The sequence below is a fragment of the Artemia franciscana genome, chromosome 19, assembly GCF_032884065.1.
Source record: "Artemia franciscana chromosome 19, ASM3288406v1, whole genome shotgun sequence".
NCBI classification, from domain to species: Eukaryota; Metazoa; Arthropoda; class Branchiopoda; order Anostraca; family Artemiidae; genus Artemia; species Artemia franciscana.
This window is the reverse complement of record NC_088881.1, coordinates 25,042,537-25,062,849: the sequence shown is the minus strand read 5'-3', so window position 1 is coordinate 25,062,849 and position 20,313 is coordinate 25,042,537. Positions and strand designations below refer to the sequence as shown.

Below are 20,313 nucleotides of genomic sequence, written 5' to 3'. Positions count from 1 at the left end.
GATGCGTATTTTTTCTACTGTTGATGAATGGCTAGGTAGTGAAAATCTTATGTCAGCATATAAATGCATGAAAATGATTCTTTTTTTTCTTATAGAGAACGATCATCTAATGAACTAGAATATTCCAGAATATAGAAATATTCTTCTTCTATTTTTCTTATCGAGGACGAGCATTTAATGAACCAGAATAATCCTGAATACAATGAACAATTTAAAAAAAAAATTGTTCGTGATCAAGTAAAATGACAAGACTGGGCAATAAAAGGAAAACACTATGCGTGTTTTTTTTTACTTTTGATGAATGGCTAGTTAAAAAAATCTTATGCCAGCATATAAATGCATGAAAATGTTTCTTTTTTTTCTTATAGAGAACGAACATCTAATGAACCAGAATATTCCAGAATACAATGAACTGCAATGATTACAATCATTGCAGTGATTGACCAGCAGCTCATATGATTGACCAGAATACAATGATTGACCAGCAGCTCAGATGAAAACACGATGCGTGTTTTTCTACTCCTGATGAATGGCTAGGTAGTGAAAATCTTATGCCAGCATATAAATGCATGAACATGATTCCTTTTTTTTCTTATAGAGAACGATCATCTAATGAACCAGTATATTCCAGAATATAGAAATATTCTTCTTCTTTTTTTCTTATAGAGACCGAGCATTTAATGAACCGGAATAATCCTGATTGCAATGGACAATTAAAAAAAATTGTTCGTGATCAAATAAAAATGACAAAACTGGGCAATAAAAGGAAAATGCTATGCGTGTTTTTTTTACTTTTGATGAATGGCTAGTTAAAGAAAATCTTATGCCAGTATATAAATGCATGAAAATGTTTTTGTTTTTTTTATAGAGAACGAGCATCTGCTGAACCAGAATAATCCAGAATGCAATGAACGATTTAAAAAAATTGTGGTGATCAAGTAACAATGATAAGACTGGGGAATATTGACCAGCACTTCAAAGCAGTGTGTGTTTTTCTACTCTTGATGAATGGCTAGGTAGTGAAGATTGTATTCCAGTATATAAATGCATGAAAATGCTCTTTTTTTCTTATAGATAACGAGAATCTAATGAACCAGAATAATCTAGAATAAAATGAATGATTTAAAAAAATTGTTCTTGATCAACCCTTCGAAACCCGATCCCAAAAACTTTTTTTGTAAACTTTTCAAAAATGCAGGTTTTCCTACATAATAAGGTGTTTTTTTTAGCTTGTTCGACTTGTTTTGGTTTCGGGGGATCTGTATAATCCAGGAAAAACAGGTTTACAAAAGTACACCTTCACGTTACGTAATGGTAATTGTTTTGTTTACAGCTGCGATGTTTTCCTCAATCTGCAGGTGTTTATGACTTAATATTGCGTGACGTATGAGAGTTCAGGGTCCGATAGTCAAGCGAGGAAGTCCTGATTGTAAAAAAAGATCTTGGTCAAATGTTTATATGTGAAGATGACGTAATCTTGCGTAGCTTGTTAGATTTTACGACTCATTTGCTCTCCATACTAGTTAGTTATTCCTAAACTTTTAAATTCTGTCCATGAACTTTATTATTCGTAGTATACGAATTAAGAAAATTAAGTTTTTTAAACTGTATTGACCGTTCTATCATTAAATCGGTTCAAATTCAAATATATATTTTTTTATATTTGGCATGATACCCAATATTTTTTTTTTAATTGGGCTAATGTTTTTTAAATTGCATAAAAAGTGAGCCCCTTGAAGTATGTAGTTCTTATTTTCGTTTCGATACAAAAAAAACTTCTTGATGTTCTTTAAAAAAATTTCTAACAACATTAATACAAAATATTAAAATAACAACAATTAAAATATATACAATTAAAATAACATTAAAATCTCCTCTTAAAGTAGACAGTTCTTTTATTTTGGTATAATACAAAATATTTTTTAGTTTCACAGATGTTCTTTAAATTACGTAGGAAAAAAATTCACCTTAAAGTAGATAGTTCTTTTACTTCGGCACAATACCCAACATATTTTAATTAGACTAAAAGCTCTTTAGATTATATAAAAATACAACAAAAACACACCTCTTAAAGTATATAGGTCTTTCATTTTGGCAAAAAACCAAATGTTTTGTAGTTATACAAATGTTCTTTAAATTATATTAAAAACAACAGAAATCAATGATCATGTTCTAATATTTATATTTAAATATTAGGTGTTGGGGTGGCGCTTCGGGCCACCCCAACACCTTGTTGGTGGGGCACTTCGCGCCCCCCCAAGCCCCCCCCGCGCGCGTAAGCCGTTACGCGCCATATTAGTTACGCGCCATTGTAGTTGTGTCCCTGTGTCCCACCTGTGAATATAGATAGATTTATATATGTGTTTCAAACTACGTAAAACTTGCGAATATACAACATTCTTGGCTTTCCCATTGTCTGTGCATATACAAAGCCTTATGTACTAATAATGACGTCATATGCAAACGCTCTTTTTACAAACAAACAAACATGCATACACACAACTCGTTTTTATATAGATAGATAGATAGATAGATACAATACAAATTAACTGCGTAAAACTTGCGAATATACAACATTCTTCGCTGTAAAATTGTCGCTGCATATAAATAGATTGTCAGGTTTACCGACCCTCGAACATGCAACGTACAATTGTCCATGGGAAAAACAATCAGTATTAAGATCTATACCACATTTTTCTAATGATTGACCTTGAGCTTTGTTAATGGTGATTGCAAATGCTAATCGAATTGGGAATTGCAATCTTTTAAATTGAAAAGGCAGATCCGTTGGAATCATGGGAATTCGAGGAATAAGAACAGCCTCACCCTCAAAAGGCCCTGTCAAGATTGTGGCCTCTATTAGGTTTTCCATTGTTTTTTTTTACGGCAAGTCGCGTGCCATTGCAAGGCTTTGGTGGGTTGATATTTCTTAAAAGTATTATTGGTACGCCTATTTTTAGTTGTAGCACGTGTGGTGGAAACCCTGACAGATCCTCGGAATTTAAAAATTCAGATGGATAATTAACCGCTTCATTTGGTTCCAAAACTGTGTCAACTGACTTGTAAAGGACTGCCTGGTCTCGAATCCTGGTCAGAACAATATTGTTGATTTCGTGGACGTCTATATTTTTGGGTGCAAGAATCGCTCTTTCACTTAGCCATTTATTATTTTTATAATTGTTTAAAATATTCGGAAATACTTTTTCAATCAATTCATTTTTGGACGTCACTAAATTTCAGAAATCAGCAGGTAGTTGTATACGTCCTGAAATTGAGTCTACTGGGAGCTTTCTGTTTCCAATTGCCAGCAATTGATCTGAAAATGTTTGACCAGAGTCATCGTTTTGCAATCGGACACGCATATTTGTAGTTAATTTTAATGTTTTTACGTGTGCCCATAAATTATAATTTGCAGGCAAGCATTCATTTCGTCTGCAGGGGTTGATCTCGGTATTATAGGTAATGTTTGCCTGAAATCTCCCGCGAGCAATATTAATGTGCTGCCAAAGAGTTTCGACTTCCCTCGCAAATCTTTCAAGCATTGATCCAGAGCCTCGAGCGATTTTTTGTGTGCCATTGTGCACTCATCCCAAATAATAAGTTTGCATTGCTGCAATACTTTACCCATCCCAGATGATTTGGAAATATTGCACGTGGGAGTTTCTGTAGAATGCAAATTCAGAGGCAATTTCAAAGCGGAATGAGCAGTTCTTCCACCAGGAAGCAATGTTGCGGCTATTCCGGACGACGCAATTGCCAACGCTATATCATTTTTTGATCGAATTGATGCCAGAATCAGTTTTATCACAAACATTTTACCAGTACCTCCTGGCGCATCCAAAAAGAAAATTTCTCCAACGTTGTTATCGCCACAATGCATTATCGTATCATAAACGTCTTTTTGTTCCGACGTTAACTTGGAAATGTTATTTTGTACATACGACAATAGATCACTCGTACTGTAACTTTGTTCACGATCCAATTCTACACATGTCGAAACAGCAGCGATACGGTTAGGTGAAGGCATTCCCAAATCCTGAAGAGGTTTGTTAGCCATACGTACGCACAAATCTTCTATAATAACTAAAGTGTAGTTATAAATTTCTGATGTAATATCAAAAGTCATATCTGACGTCTCTAACTGTTTTCGATGGAGTATATCTTCGGACATTTTTGACTTATATTTTTCCCATAACTCTGTAGGAGCTGATGGAGAGCAAGTTGTTAAAATGATGCTAAACAATGCACGAATTTGACTTGGAGTTGACGTTTCGCACGCGTCATTGATGCAGTTATCCCAGTGTTGGTCATTTTCCAATAAATTCAGAGCTTGGCATGCACTACGGTAAGTGTCATGTATAGTACCGTTTACAGTTCTCAAATACTCAAAGGATGTCGGACCGGGTACATTCACCAAAAGCAGGCGTAGAAAGAAGCATTCATGTTGATTGGGATGAACGGTGTAGAGTCTTCCTATCGTGGTATCTTTGAAGATGGTAGGTTGGCCGTCGACTGACTTACCCTGTTTTCGACGTTCAAATACTTTATTTTTAGTATTCCACGTGTAATACGAAGGCACTTCATTATACAGCAGTTTTTTGCAAAAGAATCATTTTTGCAAAGCGAAAAGAAAGCGGTTAACTTTGTATCCGGTGGATTCAGGGCTCTTTGTTGCACGTTGATTTCCAAGAAATAAACACGTTGACCATTCTGTAAATGTACCGCTAAGTGAACAACAGCTGGACTACGTTCATGTATCGGAAATGAAAGAATTCGCCAAACAGCTTCATTACTGCTTATGTATCTTCCAGCCTGATATTGTACGATTTCGTCGATATCTTTGATTTCGGGCTGCAAGCCAAAAACTGCCATGTCACTGCCTTTGTTGACGTATTTACATATGTATTTGATTGCCTTTACGGAGTTACAGTATTCAACGTTTATGTGTGCATTAAATATTTTTGATAATAACGGGGAATATGGAACAACCCACTGGTTATCTACTTCGATGGTGGTACCGTTACGCTTCATTATTATTGCTGTTTTATCGCCATCTTCAGTAGATCTTCTTCTATATTGTGGGTAACCATCATTGCCAGTAATTGTGTTGGATACTAAAAGTTGAGGATATTGCTTTGTGCACCTTCCTTTGGCCATGCATGGTGAATTTTCGTTCAGTGCACCACAAGGTCCATGTATCATATTTTTGACAATAATATAATGTAACCCCTTATCGACATTTTCATCAGGTATTTCAGCGGAAATCACATCATCAATTTCGTTCGAAGTCATTTTTTTATGTAGCCAGATTAGTATATGTGCGTGTGGCAAACCTCGTTTTTGCCATTCCACTGAGTACATCCAGCATCGCACTGACCCAAACACTTCAAATTTTACTATGTAGTTTATCAGTGATTTCAACTTTTGCCGGAAGACACGGGCCGTAATGTCATGTCTATGAACCGCCGATTGTCCTTGAAGTGAAAGCTGCTGTATCTCGTCCCAAGATTGATTACATGTAAATGTAATAAATAAATCTGGACGACCATAGAGACGAACATACGCAATAGCATCTTGAGCATATTCATGCATATGACGGGGACTGCCAGCATATGACGAAGGTAAAATTGTTAATCTTCCCACGTTTATGGTATTACCGTCATTTACAACTGCATCTCGCAAATGAATGTATTGTTCAGAGCAGAGCTTGGTCTGATTCAGGCGGATATATAGCAAACGTTCTGATTCAATTTTAGCATACATATCAACGACGTATTTGTGAAACAATTGACGGCATTTTAAAATATAATTTTCTTCATCCTGCCGAATCATTAGTCTATAGGAATAATAATGCATTGCACTGCATTTTTTATTCATTTCTTTGTTAGTGGCTGGATTCATCAATTTAATATTAAAGTGATAGCCGTCGGCTCCATCCCCAAAAATGATAGGATATTGTAGGGCATCGTAGCATCGACGAGTTTCAGCAATTCTTAACAACTGAGCGTTTCGCTTATGAAGAATAATATCTCGAGGTAAAAACTGATCACCGACCATAACGATTGCCACTTCGTCGATAGTTGGAGCATTGTATCTACGCACATGTTGGCCAGGAGGCGTTTTGTCAGCGGAAATAACAATTTTATGCGTATCAGTAGGCATCAAATCGATGGCTGTTTTGAACAGACGCACTAAATTATTATTTTTGTGGAAAAGATGTTGCAATTGGGAAACGATTGTCCTTTCAACTTTGGGAGAAATTTTGCAACGTGCATTCAATTCAGAATTTCTATCACTGATGAAGTACAATTGTAAAAATTTATGATTCTCGCCTGAGAATGGTAGAAGGGACCCTGCTCTATATCCTCGGCACGCTTTCTGTTCTTTCTTTATCTATCAGCCTCAAGCCTGTATCCTTGCTGTTCTTTTGATTCCTCGGCACGCTTTTTTTCTTACTTTCTCTATCAGCAGCAAGTTTTTTGGCATAGACTCTTTGAGCATCTTCCTCGGTTGTTGCCATTGTAAGTTCATCAGTCATTTTAAAGTTAAACATTGCTAGATTTCTATGTGAACGCATGTCTTAAATATCTTTAATGACGTCACCGTCATAACAAAAATGACGACAACTAACTTCATGACGTCAGTCAACACACAAACATGACGTCACCCGACAGACAGACACATCCACAGACAACTTATTTTTATATATATAGAAGATAGATAGATGACTTAATCTTGCGTCACTTGTTATGGGTCTGGGAGGCCTTTATAATCCAGCAAAACAAGTTTACTATAGTACACCTGTATGTTATGTAATAGGAATTATTTTATTTACTTATGCAAATGTTTCCCTCAAGTTGAGGGTACTTATGATCTAATCTTGCGTAACTTATGACCTTGGTCCAGCTTTTATATGTAAAGATGACGTAATCTTGCGTAACTTGTTAAAGATTACGATTCAGTTGCCCTCCCTACAAGTTATTCTTAAAATTTCAAATTTAGTCCATGGACTATTTTAAAACCCTAGCCATAACATGATTATTAGTACAATACGCGTTACGAGGACGAAATGATCCATATCCCCGTAAAATATTTTTTTCTGGTTTTGAAAAATAAATGGATAGACAAGGTGTTGTATGAATATGACAGGGCCCCATACTCCTTCACTTTTTAGTAAAACAAAAACGTCACAAAAAAACTTTTCGAAGAAAAGAACATCACGAAGAAGAAAACGGTTTCGAAGTTAAAAAAATATATTGAAGAAAAACTGTCACAAAAACAAACACCTTGAAGAAAAAACATCTCGAAGAAAAATCACATCACAAAGAAAAAAGTAACGAAATAACTTCTCGAAGTTAAAAAACGTTATGAAAAAAAACAAAACCAGAACTTGTAAAAAATATTTTAGAAAATGGGTATCCTGGGATTTTCTGGCCAATAAAACGGATTTACATAAAAAGCAGTGTTGTGTCTTTTTTTATATCTCCCTCTTTCTTCGTCACTAGTAAGACTCTGAAACATCATAGAGATGTGGAAAAGCTCATAAGAAAGGAAATACTTTTTGTGGCTATTAAAATTGACTAATATAATTGATCTTATTTAATCTCACGAATTTCAGCATCACTTAATTCAAGTGATGTACTTAATTAGTCAACCACCAAATTAAACGATGAGGATCAAGGTCCGGCGCATACTAATCTAAAATCAAAAATAAACAGTCAAGTGAAGAAAAACCTCCATTTAAAGCTGATTTAGGACTGGTAACCATTATCCCATGGATTTTACCAGGGAAAGTTTGTCGCGAAAAAATATTTTTGGTAATTAGAGAAATAGCCAGAGACCCCATAAATATAATGTTACTTCCAACTCAAAACAGCACCATTTCTCAGCCAGAAACTACTAACGGAAAATTATTGTCCCTTTCCTGAGAAACAAGAAAAAAAAGATTTCACACTGGAAGGGGTGATCCCTTCCAGTGCGAAAAAGTTCCAGTACTAACTTTTCTTATAAATTTTTATGGTCATTAATAAGGCACTGAAACATCATAGACTGTTGTTTAAGGGTGTGTTTGAAAGGAAATCGCTATATTTAGTACTTTTTATAAGCAAAATAGTGAGTAATATCACTTATCTTATCCAAACCTCCTATAACTTGATATCAAAAGACATATTTAATTGATTGACCATTAAATCAAATGACTTAAATCGTTTTAGAAGACAAATCACAACTTTCAACAATCATTCAAGTGTTGGATTTAATTTCATTTAATTAATTAATCTTATGTATCAGAATGTAATCAAGTTCAGCTGTTGAACAGAAAAATTGTAAACTATTTTCATTGTATACTAGCACAGTTGGACGGAAACACTGCAAGTTCATGTCATGACTCCGTCATAGCCAACAAAAACTAAAAGTCGAGGGGATAGCGAACGAATATCTAAAAAGCAAAATTAAAAACAAACTGTCAACTGATAAAAAATATCTTTTTGAAGGTGATTCAGGAATGATATCTCTTATTACATATAACCCTAAAGGTAAAAGTTTATTTAGCAAAAAAAACTAAAATAAATTTTAACTCGGGCAATAGACTCAAGAATGTAAAGTATCTGATGCAAAGAAACTGATATGGTTCAAAAATTTCATTATGACGAATCCGGATCAACTTTTTACTTTTTTTTATTTTCTTTTCTAGCAGTAGTTCTCATACCCACCACCTATCTTTTCCGGCCACAAAGAAGGACAAAAGATACTGGGAAGAAAATCAAAGAATGTAACTGTGATGGATGCAAAATAAAGGATGGATTCTCAAAGAAAAAAAAACCTAAGAATATTTTTAGACAGTATGTAATTCAAAGTATGCTGATCTTTGGATGGCTACTTATGATATTTGCTGCCTATAGAACCCAGCAGTTTGACCATGAATATAACTTTGATCCATATAACATTCTTGGTATAGACATTGGAGCTTCAAATGCTGAAATTAAGACAGCTTATAAGACAAAAGCACTGGTATATCATCCTGACAAAGAAACTGGGGATGATATCTTATTTATGAATTTAACAAAAGCTTATAAAGTGCTAACTGATGAAACTGCAAAAAGAAATTGGGAACAGTATGGGGATCCTGACGGTTCAAGTGCAGTAAGCTTTGGAATAGCTTTACCTTCTTGGATTGTAAAAAAAGAAAACTCAATGCTCGTTTTACTAGTCTACGTCTTAATTATTATGATTGTATTACCTATTATCGTGTGGAATTGGTGGAGTCGATCGATTAAATATTCAGGTGAGGTTTTGCTAGAAACTACACAGATGTATTACTACTATTTCCATAAGACACCCAGCATGATACTCAAAAGGGTTATCATGATATTAGGTGCATCTTTTGAATTTCATGTCAAAGAAAATTCCGAGATTCAAGAAAGACCCAGTGACAACGAAGAAATACATATGTTGTTCAAAATTTTACCCCAATTGAATGAAAAGAATCAGGAGAGACCCTTCTGTTTTTCTTATTCAGTGAAATCGAGAGCATTAATATATGCTCATTTGTCTCGTCTCTCTCTGAATCCCCAAACATTGGAAAAAGATAGAATAGCAGTCATCAGAAAATGTCCTACGTTAATTCAAGAAATGTGCGTGTGTTTTAGCCAGCTGATGATGCTAGCTCATGCTGGACAGATTAGCAGAATGCCACATTTATTTTCATTAGAAAACACTATGAAATTGTGTCCTATGATTGTCCAAGCTCTTTGGGACCACAAGAATCCACTTCTTCAACTGCCTCATATTGATGAAGACATATTGAAATATATCAATTCTAAATATCATGTCAAAACTTTAGAGCAGTTTGTTCGACTTGATGAAAATGATAAAAGAAAATGTTTACGAAGCTTAACTGAAAAGCAGTATTGCAATGTTTGTAAAGTTCTTGGCAATATGCCTTTGGTCAATATTCAAATTAAAGTGGAAGTTATCGATGATGAAGAAACAAATGTTATTACAGCTGGCGCTCTTGTTACTGCCTCAGTTATTTTGTCAAGGAAGTCATTTTCTTCGTTGATGAATATGGAAGGCAATTCTATTATTACTAGTGTGCCACAAAATGAGCCTAAGATTATGAAGGAAGAAGTTAAGGAAGTCAAAGAAGAAGACAAGAAGAAAACTTCTATTTGGAAGCCAAAGAGAAAGTCAATAAAAGGAGGAGCAGGAAAAAAGACCTCCAAAAAGTTAAGTCGATGCAATATCTATATTAAGCTTCCCGTGGAGCAGACTTCTGAAGAAAACAAAGAGGACAAGAAAGAAAGTGTAACAATTCCAGAGATAAAGGTGCGGGCCAAAGAACAAACAAAGCAAAATCAAAGTAATAAGGTGGGTTCTCAGATTGAAGATGATATTGGGAATTTAGATGCTCGTATATCTCAAGATGAGGATTTTGAAAACAAAGAAGGTGCCAAAGATGATGAGGATTGGGATAAATTCCAAAATCCCTTCAATAAACGGCAAAAAGTATTAGAACGAAAATCAAGAAGTTCACATTCTGTCCATTGTCCTTATTTTTCCGAGGATAAGCAAGAGTTTTGGTGGGTGTGCTTAACTGATAAAAAAACTCAGACAATACTAACAGCTCCATTTCATGTCACAAATTTGGTAGATAAAGAAGAAATTCTGATGGCATTTACTGCACCTGTAACGCCTGGACTGTATAAACTCACACTATGTGTTCGGTCTGATTCATACCTTGGGCTTGACCAGTTCAAAGATTTTACGTTGGATGTGAAGCGAGCTCCTGAACCGCCCAAAAATCATCCCCAATATGATTTTTCCTCTGATGAAGATGAAAAGAGGGAAGCAGCTGAATTTGAGTATGCTACGGATACAGATGACAGTGCAGGGCATTGACGATACAGATGATTCGTTCACTGAAGACACAGAAAATTAAATTTAATTGAAAATTCTTAGTTCAAACGAGATTTTGTTCGTGTCCAAAAAGCATTTTGTTACTAGCAGGCTGGATTTTGTTATTTATAAGTGCACAGCTTTTTCCCCAAAGTAACCCCAATTTTTGTTTAGGCAAGCACAAGAGGGATAGTTGCTTGTCACAAGTGCAATGTCTGCCATGGATCAGTTGTGTCAGTCCATTGTATATCACAGCTTGGAATTTAGAAGGTCTATTCTAATTGTTGGAGATAGTTTTCGTCAGTGCTTATCTGTCTAACTCTTAAACAACTGCAGTAAAACACTTGATTTTTCATAAATAAATTATATTTGGTATATTTCAAAATATTAAATAAAAAATGTTTGGATCGATTCTGGACAGGAAACATTTGCAGACTACATCTTGGACCTGGGAAATTGAAATCTTTTCAAAAAAGAATTCAATGAAATCAAACTTCCGAAAGACACGATTTTCAGTGGCAATTTAACTGAGAAATATTTAGAGTGTCTGGCAAATCAAAATTTCGCTTTAGTAAGGAAACGCGTTAATTTGGCTTTGCTCGACAAAGAAGTTTAGCTTTGCTAACGGTCGCCTCCGTGGCAAATACAAATATCAAACAGTTTGTGGTAACGAACTGTAGTAAGGAGCAGACCGGCTCAATAGTAATCAAAACTCTAAAATGGATAATTGCTACCAATAGCTACATCAAAAGAATCCAATTTTACTGCTGATTTTAAATATATGAGTTTCATCAAGTTTGTCTTACCCATCAAAAGTTACGAGCCTGAGAAAATTTGCCTTATTTAAGAAAATAGAGGGAAACACCACCTAAGAGTCATGGAATATTAACGAAAATCACACCATCAGATTCAGCGTATCAGAGACCCACATTGTAGAAGTTTCAAGCTCCTATCTAAAAAATGTGGAATTTTGTATTTTTGGCCAGAACGCAGATCACGGATGCGTGTTTATTTATTTTTTTTTTTTTTTTTGTTATGGCACTTGTTTTTTTCCCCAGGGGTGACCGTATCGACCCAATGGTCCTAGAATATTGCGAGAGGGGTCATTCTAATTTTAATGAAAAGTTCTATTGCCTTTTTAAGTGACCAAACAAAATTGGTGGGCACCTAGACCCCCTCCCACACTAATTATTCTCCCAAAGTCAACGGATCAAAATTCTGAGATAGCCATTATATTCAACGGAGTCGAAAGACCTTATAACTATGTCTTTGGGGACGACTTACTCCCCGACAGTCCCCGTGGGAGGGGCTACAAGTTACAAACTTTGACCAGTGCTTACATATAGTAGTGGTTATTGGGAAGTGTAAAGACGATTTCAGGGGGATATTTTGGTTGGGGGGAGGGTATGACAACAGGGGGATATGTTGGGGGAAATTTCCATCGAGGAATTTGTCATCGAGGAAGAAAATTTCCATGAAGGGAGCGCAGGATTTTCTAGCATTATTAATGAAAAACAATGAAAAAATAAATTTGAAAAGTTTTTTTCAACTGGAAGTAAGGAGCAGCATTAAAACTTAAAACGAACAGAAATTTCGTGAGAGGGGCTCACCTCCTCCTAATACTTTGCTCTTTACGCTAAAGTGTTTTTAGTGATTTCAACTATTTATTCTACGGCTTTTGTGATTCAGGGGTCATTCTTAATGAATTGGGACAAAATTTAATCTTTAGTGTAAAGAGTGAGGTACTGATGAGGTGGTGAACCCCTAAAATATGTAATAAAAACATGAGATTACAAAAGTTCGTTACGTAAGCTAATTTATAAGTTACGTTTATCTTTTACTAATAAAAACATTCGTAAAAAACTAAAAGCTCTAGTTCCCTTTTTAACTAACCAAAAAATCGCAGGGCAACTAAGCTTCCTCCCCCGTACCCTTTATTCTCAAAATCATTCGATCAAAACTATGGGAAAGCCATTTAGCCAAAAAAAAACTTGCAAATTTCCTGTTAATTATTCCTCTGCAGAGAGCCAAAATCAAAACATGCATTGATTCAAAAACGTTCAGAAATTAAATAAAAAAACAAGTTTTTTAGCTGAAAGTAAGGAGCGACACAAAAAACTTAAAACGAACAGAAATTACTTCGTATATGAAAGGGGCTGCTTCCTCATCAACGCCCCGCTCTTTACGCTAAAGGTTTTACTGTTTTAAAAAGCAGAGTTGAAAAAAAGAATCAAACTTAGCGTAAAGAGTGTGGCGTTGATGAGGAAGCAGCCCCTTTCATATACAAAGTAATTTCTGTTCGTCTTAGGTTTTAATGTCGCTCTTTACTTTCAGCTAAAAAATTAGTTTTATTTATTTATTATAATTTAAAAGGAGAGCTATGATTCTGTAAAGGATGAAAAGGAGGGGAGGGAATTAGATTCACTCTAGAATTCATCAATTCAATTGACACTGCATATTTTCCACTTTATGACATAAACCTTAGGAAAAATGTTAGAAAGCATAAGCGTAAGGACTGAATTATGTACATCTCTTTTAATCACGAACTGTTATACGTGGCATTTATGCTTAACATCGTTAATCATAACATATCAATTGTAATTAGTCAATTTACCAAAGGCGTTCAAATCGATGAATGAAGCTAAAACGAAAATTATAATGATTTAAAAACAATAGTGAAGAACAAAGAAATGTCCAATTCGATTTAAAAAATTGTTCGTGATCAAGCAGCAATGATAAGACTGGGCAATATTGACCAGCAGTTGAAGGAAAATATGATGCGTGTTTTTTCTACTCTTGATGAATAGCTAGGTAGTGAAAATCTTATGCCAGCATATAAATGCATGAAAATATTTTTTTTTTCTTATAAAGAACGAGCATCTAATGAACCAGAATAATCCAGAATGCAAAGAGCGATTTAAGAAAATTGTTCGTGATCAAGCAACAATGATAACACTGGGCAATATTGACCAGCAGTTCAAAAGAAAATACGATGTGTGTTTTTTCTACTCTTGATGAATGGCTAGGTAGTGAATATCTTATGCAAGCATATAAAAATATGTAAATAATTTTTAATTTTTTTCTAATAGAGAACGAGCACCTTATGAACCAGAATAATCCAGAGTACAATGATTTAAAAAAATTGACCGTGATCAAGTAACAATGATACGACTGGGCAATATTGACCAGCAGTTCAAAAGAAAATACGATGCGTGTTTTTTCTACTCTTGATGAATGGCTAGGTAGTGAATATCTTATGCAAGCATATAAAAATATGAAAATAATAATCATTTTTTTTCTTATAGAGAACGAGCATCTAATGAACCAGAATAATCCAGAATAAAATGATTTTAAAAAAATTGACCGTGATCAAGTAACAATGATAAGACTGGGCAATATTGACCAGCAGTTCAAAAGAAAATACGATGTGTGTTTTTTCTACTCTTGATGAATGGCTAGGTAGTGAATATCTTATGCAAGCATATAAAAATATGTAAATAATTTTTAATTTTTTTCTAATAGAGAACGAGCATCTTATGAACCACAATAATCCAGAGTACAATGATTTAAAAAAATTGACCGTGATCAAGTAACAATGATAAGACTGGGCAATATTGACCAGCAGTTCAAAAGAAAATACGATGCGTGTTTTTTCTACTCTTGATGAATGGCTAGGTAGTGAATATCTTATGCAAGCATATAAAAATATGAAAATAATAATTATTTTTTTTCTTATAGAGAACGAGCATCTAATGAACCAGAATAATCCAGAATACAATAATTTTAAAAAATTGACCGTGATCAAGCAACAATGATAAGACTGGGCAATATTGACCAGAAGTTCAAAGGAAAATGGAATGCGCGTTTTTTCTACTCTTGATGAATGGCTAGGTAGTGAAAATCTTGTTCCAGCATATAATTGCATGAACATGATTCTTTTTTTCTTATAGAGAACGAGCATCTAATCAACCAGAATAATCCAGAATGCAATGAACGATTTGAAAAATATTGTTTGTGATCAAGCATCAATGACAAGACTGGGCAACATTGACCAGCAGTTCATAGGAAAATACGATGAGTGTTTTTTCTACTGTTAATGAATGGCTAGTTAGTGAATATCTTATCCCAGCATACAAATGCATGAAAATGATTCTTTTTTTTTTCTTATAGAGAACGGGCATCTAATGAAACAGAATAACCCAGAATAAAATGAACGATATAGAAAAATAGTTCGTGATCAAGTAGCAATGACAAGACTGGGCAATATTGACCAGCAGTTCAAAGGAAAATACGATGCGAGTTTTTTCTACTCTTGATGAATAGCTAGGTAGTGAAAACCTTATGCCAGCATATAAATGCATTAAAATGCTTTTTTTTCTTTTAGAGAACGAGCATCCAATGAACCAGAATAACCCAGAATGCTATGAACGATTTAAAAAAGTTGTTCGTGATCCAGCAACAATGATAAGACTGGGAAATATCGACCAGCAGTTCAAAGGAAAATACGATGCGTGGTTTTTTTTACTCTAGATGAATGGCTAGCTAGTGAAAATCTTATGCCAGCATATAAATACATGAAAACGATTGTTTTTTTTCTTATAGAGTAAGAGCATCTAATGAACCAGAATAATCAAGAATGCAATGAACGATTTAAAAAAATTGTTCATGATCAAGCAACAATGATAAAAAGGTAAAGGTAAAGGATACGGCATTAGACTTTACAGTCCCTACCGGCGGTGCTGATCTCCGTTTCTTGGCCCTTCAGCCAGGAAGTGCAATGGGGGGTTGGGGGCCAACCATCCTGTGCTTTCGCACACCCTTCCTGTTTACCTTCCCCAGATTTCTCCAGGTACCCATTTAAAGCTGGGTCGACTCTGGCTAAGCTTACAGAGTCACGCCACTGACTCCCGTCCCAAACTGAACAATTGTGTACACTGGGATTTGAACCCGCGTCCTTTCAGACAAAGGATCCCAAATCCAGCGCACCAACATTGTTGCAAAACAATGATAAGACTGGGCAATATTGACCAGCAGTTCAAAGGAATATACGATGCGTGAGTTTTCTACTCTTGATGAATGGCTAGGTAGTGAAAATCTTAAGCCAGCATATAAATGTATGCAAATGATTCTTTTTTTTTCTTATAGAGTACGAGCATCTAATGAACCAGAATAATCCAGAATGCAATGAACAATTTAAAAAATTGTTTGTGATCAAATAAAAATGACAAGGTCGGGCAATATTGACCTGCAGTTATACAATGATAAGACTTGGAAATATTGACCAGCAGTTCAAAGAAAATAGGATTCGTGTTTTTTCTACTCTCGATGAATGGCTAGCTAGTGAAAATCTTTTGCCAGTATATAAATGTATGAAAATGTTTTTTTTTTCTTATAGAGAACGAGCATCCAATGAACCAGAATAATCCAGAATGCAATGAACGATTTAAATAAATTGTTCATGATCAAGCAACAATGATAAGACCGGGCAATGCTGACCAGTAGTTCAAAGGAAAATACGATTCGTGTTTTTTCTACTCTTGATGAATCGCTAGGTAGTGAAAATCTTATGCCAGCATATAAATGCATGAAAATGCTTCTTTTTTTACTTTTTTTGTTTTCTGTTTTAGCAGTAGCTGTCATACCTAATACCATATTTTCTGGCCACAAAAAAGGACAAAAGATCATGAAAACAAAATCAAAGAATGCAACTGTGATGGATGCCAAATAAAGGATAAATTCTTAAAGAAACAAAACCTTTGAATATTTTTAGACAGTATGTAATTCAAAGTATGCTGATCTTTTGATGGCTAGTTATGATATTTGCTTTCTTTAGAACCCAGCAGTTTTACCATGAATATGCTAACTTTGATCCATATAACATTTTTGGTATAGACATTGGAGCATCAAATGCTGAAATTAAGACAGCTTATAAGACGAAAGCACTGGTATATCATCCTGACAAAGAAACTTGGGATGAAATCTTGTTTATGAATTTAACAAAAGCTTATAAAGCGCTAACTGATGTAACTGCAAAAAGAAATCGGGAACAGTACAGGGATCCTGACGGTTCAAGTGCAATAAGCTTTGGAATATGTTTTCTTTCTTAGATTGTAGAAAAAGACGACTCAATGTTCGATTTACTAGTCTACGTCTTAATTATTATGTTCGTTTTACTTTTTATCGTGTGAAATTGGTGGAGTCGATTGATTAAATATTCAGGTGAGGGTTTTCTAGAAACTACACAAATGTATTACTACTATTTCAAGAAGACCCCCAGCTTGATACTCAAGAGGACTATCATGATATTAGGTTCATCTTTTGAATTTCATGTCAAACAAAATTCCGAGATTCAAGAAAGACCCAGTGGCATCAGTTTTTGCAGTTGCATCAGTTAGCGCTTTATAAGCTTTTGTTGCCACTTATTCAGTGAAATCAAGAGCATTAATACAAGCTCATCTGTCAGGTCTCTCTTTGAATCCCCAAACATTGGAAAAAGATAGAATTGGAGTCATCAGAAAGTGCCCTACGTTGATTCAAGATATGTGCGTGTGTTTTAGCCACCTGATGATGCTAGCTCATGCTGGACAGATTAGCAAAATACCGCATTTATTTTCATTAGAAAATGCTACGAAATTTTGTCCTATGATTTTCCAAGCCCCTTCGGAACACAAGAATCCACTTCTTCAACTGCCTCATATTGATGAAGACATATTGAAATATATCAGTTCTAAATATCATGTCAAAACTTTAGATAAGTTGGTTCGACTTGATGAAGGTGATAAAAAAAATGTTTCCGAAGCTTAACTGAAAGGTTTAAAAAGGTCTTATGCCTTTAGTCAATATTGTAAAGGGCAATATACCTTTGGTCAATATTCAAATGAATGTGGAAGTTATCAATGATGAAGAAACAAATGTTATTACAGCTGGTGCTCTTGTTGCTGCCTCAGTTTTTTTGTCAAGGAAATCATTTTTTTCGTTGATGAATATGGAAGGCATTTCCACTATTACTAGTGTGCAACTACATGAGCCTAAAATTATGAAGGAAGAAGTTAAGGAGGAGAAAAAAGGAGACAAGAAGAAAACTTCTATATGGTAGCCAAAGAGCAAGTCAATAAAAAGAGGAGCAAGGAAAAAGATCTCCAAAAAGTTTAGTCGACGCAATAACTTTATTAAGCTTCCCGTTGAGCAAACTTCTGAAGAAAACAAAGAGGACAAGAAAGTAAGTGCAACTCCAGAGATAAAGGTGAAAACGAAAAAACAAACAAAGCAAAATCAAAGTAATAAGGGGGGCTCTCAGATTTAAGATGATATTAGGAATTTAGATGCTAGTATATCTCAAGATGAGGATTCTGAAAACGAACAAGGTGCAAAAGATGATGAGGATTGGGATAAATTCCAAAATCCCTTCAATAAACGACAAAAAGTATTAGAACGAAAATCAAAAGTTCACAATCCGTCCATTTTCCATATTTTTCCGAGGATAAGCAAGAGTTTTGTGGGGATACTTGGCTGATAAAAAAACTCAGACAATACTATCGCTCCATTTCATGTCACAAATTTGGTAGATAAAGAAGAAATCCTGATGACATTTACTGCACCTGTAACGCCTGGACTATATAAATTCACATTGTGTGTTCTGTCTGATTCATACCTTGGGCTTGACAAGTTCAAAGATTTTACGTTGGATGTGAAACCAGCTCCTGAACAGCCCAAAAATCATCCCCAATATAATTTTTTCTCGGACGAAGATGAAAAGAGGGAAGCACCTGAATTTGAGTATGCTACGGATACAGATGACACTGCAGTCATATACGATTCAGATCATTTGTTCACTGAAGACACAGAAAATTAAATTAGATTTAAAAATTTTTGTTCAAATGAGACTTTGTTTGTGCCCAAAAAGCATTTTGTTACTAGCATTTTGGATTTTATCATTTATAAGCGCACAGCTTTTTTCCCCGAAGTAACCCAAATTTTTGTTTAGGGAAGCACGAGAGGGACAGCTGCATGTCACAAGTGCAATGTCTGCCATGGATCAATTATGTCAGTCCATTGTATATCACAACTTGGAATTTAGAAGGTCTATTCTAATTGTTGGAGATAATTTCCGTCAGTGCTTGCCTGTCCAACTCTTAAACAACCGCAGTAAAACACTTGATTTTTCAGAAGAAAATTATCTTTGAAACATTTCATAATATGAAATAAGAAATGTGTGTATCGATTCTGAACAGGAAGCATTTGCAAAATACATCTTGGACCTGGAAAATTGAAATCTTTTCAAAAAAGAATTCAATGAAATCAAACTTCCGAAAGACACGATTTTCAGTGGCAATTTAACCAAGGATGTACTTAGAGTGTCTGGCAAATAAAAATTTCGCTTTAATGAAGAAACGCGTTACTTTGCCTTTGCTCAACAAAGATAATTTGGCTTTGCTAACGGTCGCCTCCCCGGCGAATTCAAATATTATAATTTGAAAGAAGAGCTATGATTCTGTGAAGGATAAAAAGGAGGGAGAAATTAGATTCACTTTAGATTTCATCAATTCAATTGACACTGCATATTTTCCACTTCATAACTTAAACCTTAGGAAAAATGTAAGAAAACATAAACGTAAGGACTGAATTATGTACATCCGTTTTAATCACGAAATGCTGTTCGTGGCATTTATGCTTAATATAGTTAAGCATAACATGTCAATTATAATTAGTCACTTTACCAAAGGCGGTCAAATCAATGATAGAAGCTAAAACGAAAATTATAATGATTTATAAACAAAAGTTAAGAATAAAGAAATATCCAATTCGATTTAAAAAAGTTTTTTGTGATCAAGCAGCAATGATGAGACTGGGCAATATTGACCAGCAGTTCAAAAGAAAATACAATGCTTGTTTTTTCTACTCTTTATGAATGGCTAACTAGCGAAAATCTTATATCAGCATATAAATGCATGAAAATGCTTCTTCTTTTTTTTTTTTACAGAGAACGAGCATCTAATGAACGAGAATAATCCAGAACGCAATGAACGATTTAAAAAATTTTTCGTGATCAAGTCACAATGACAAAACTGGGCAATAAAAGGAAAATATGGTGCGCGTTTTTTCAACTCTTGATGAATAGCTAGGTAGTGAAAATCTTATACCAGCATATAAATGAATGGAAATGCTTTTTTTTTTCCTTATAGAGAACGACCATCTAATGAAACAGAATAATCGAGAATACAATGAACGATTTTAAAAAATTGTTCGTGATCAAGCAACAATGACAAGACTGGGCAATACTGAGCAGCAATTCAAAGAAAAATACGATGCGTGTTTTTTCCACTCTTGATGAATGGCTAGGTATGAAAATCTTACGCCAGCATATAAATGCATGAAAATACTTCTTTTCTTTTTTTTATAGAGAACGAGCATCTAATG

General features: G+C 34.8%; 1 long non-coding RNA gene across 1 annotated transcript in view; it reads right to left on the bottom strand.

Annotated features, from left to right (window-relative positions):
• The window catches only part of LOC136039047 (uncharacterized), a 105,949-nt gene that overhangs the window by 3,775 nt on the left and 81,861 nt on the right, over positions 1-20,313 (bottom strand). The window lies entirely within an intron of this gene.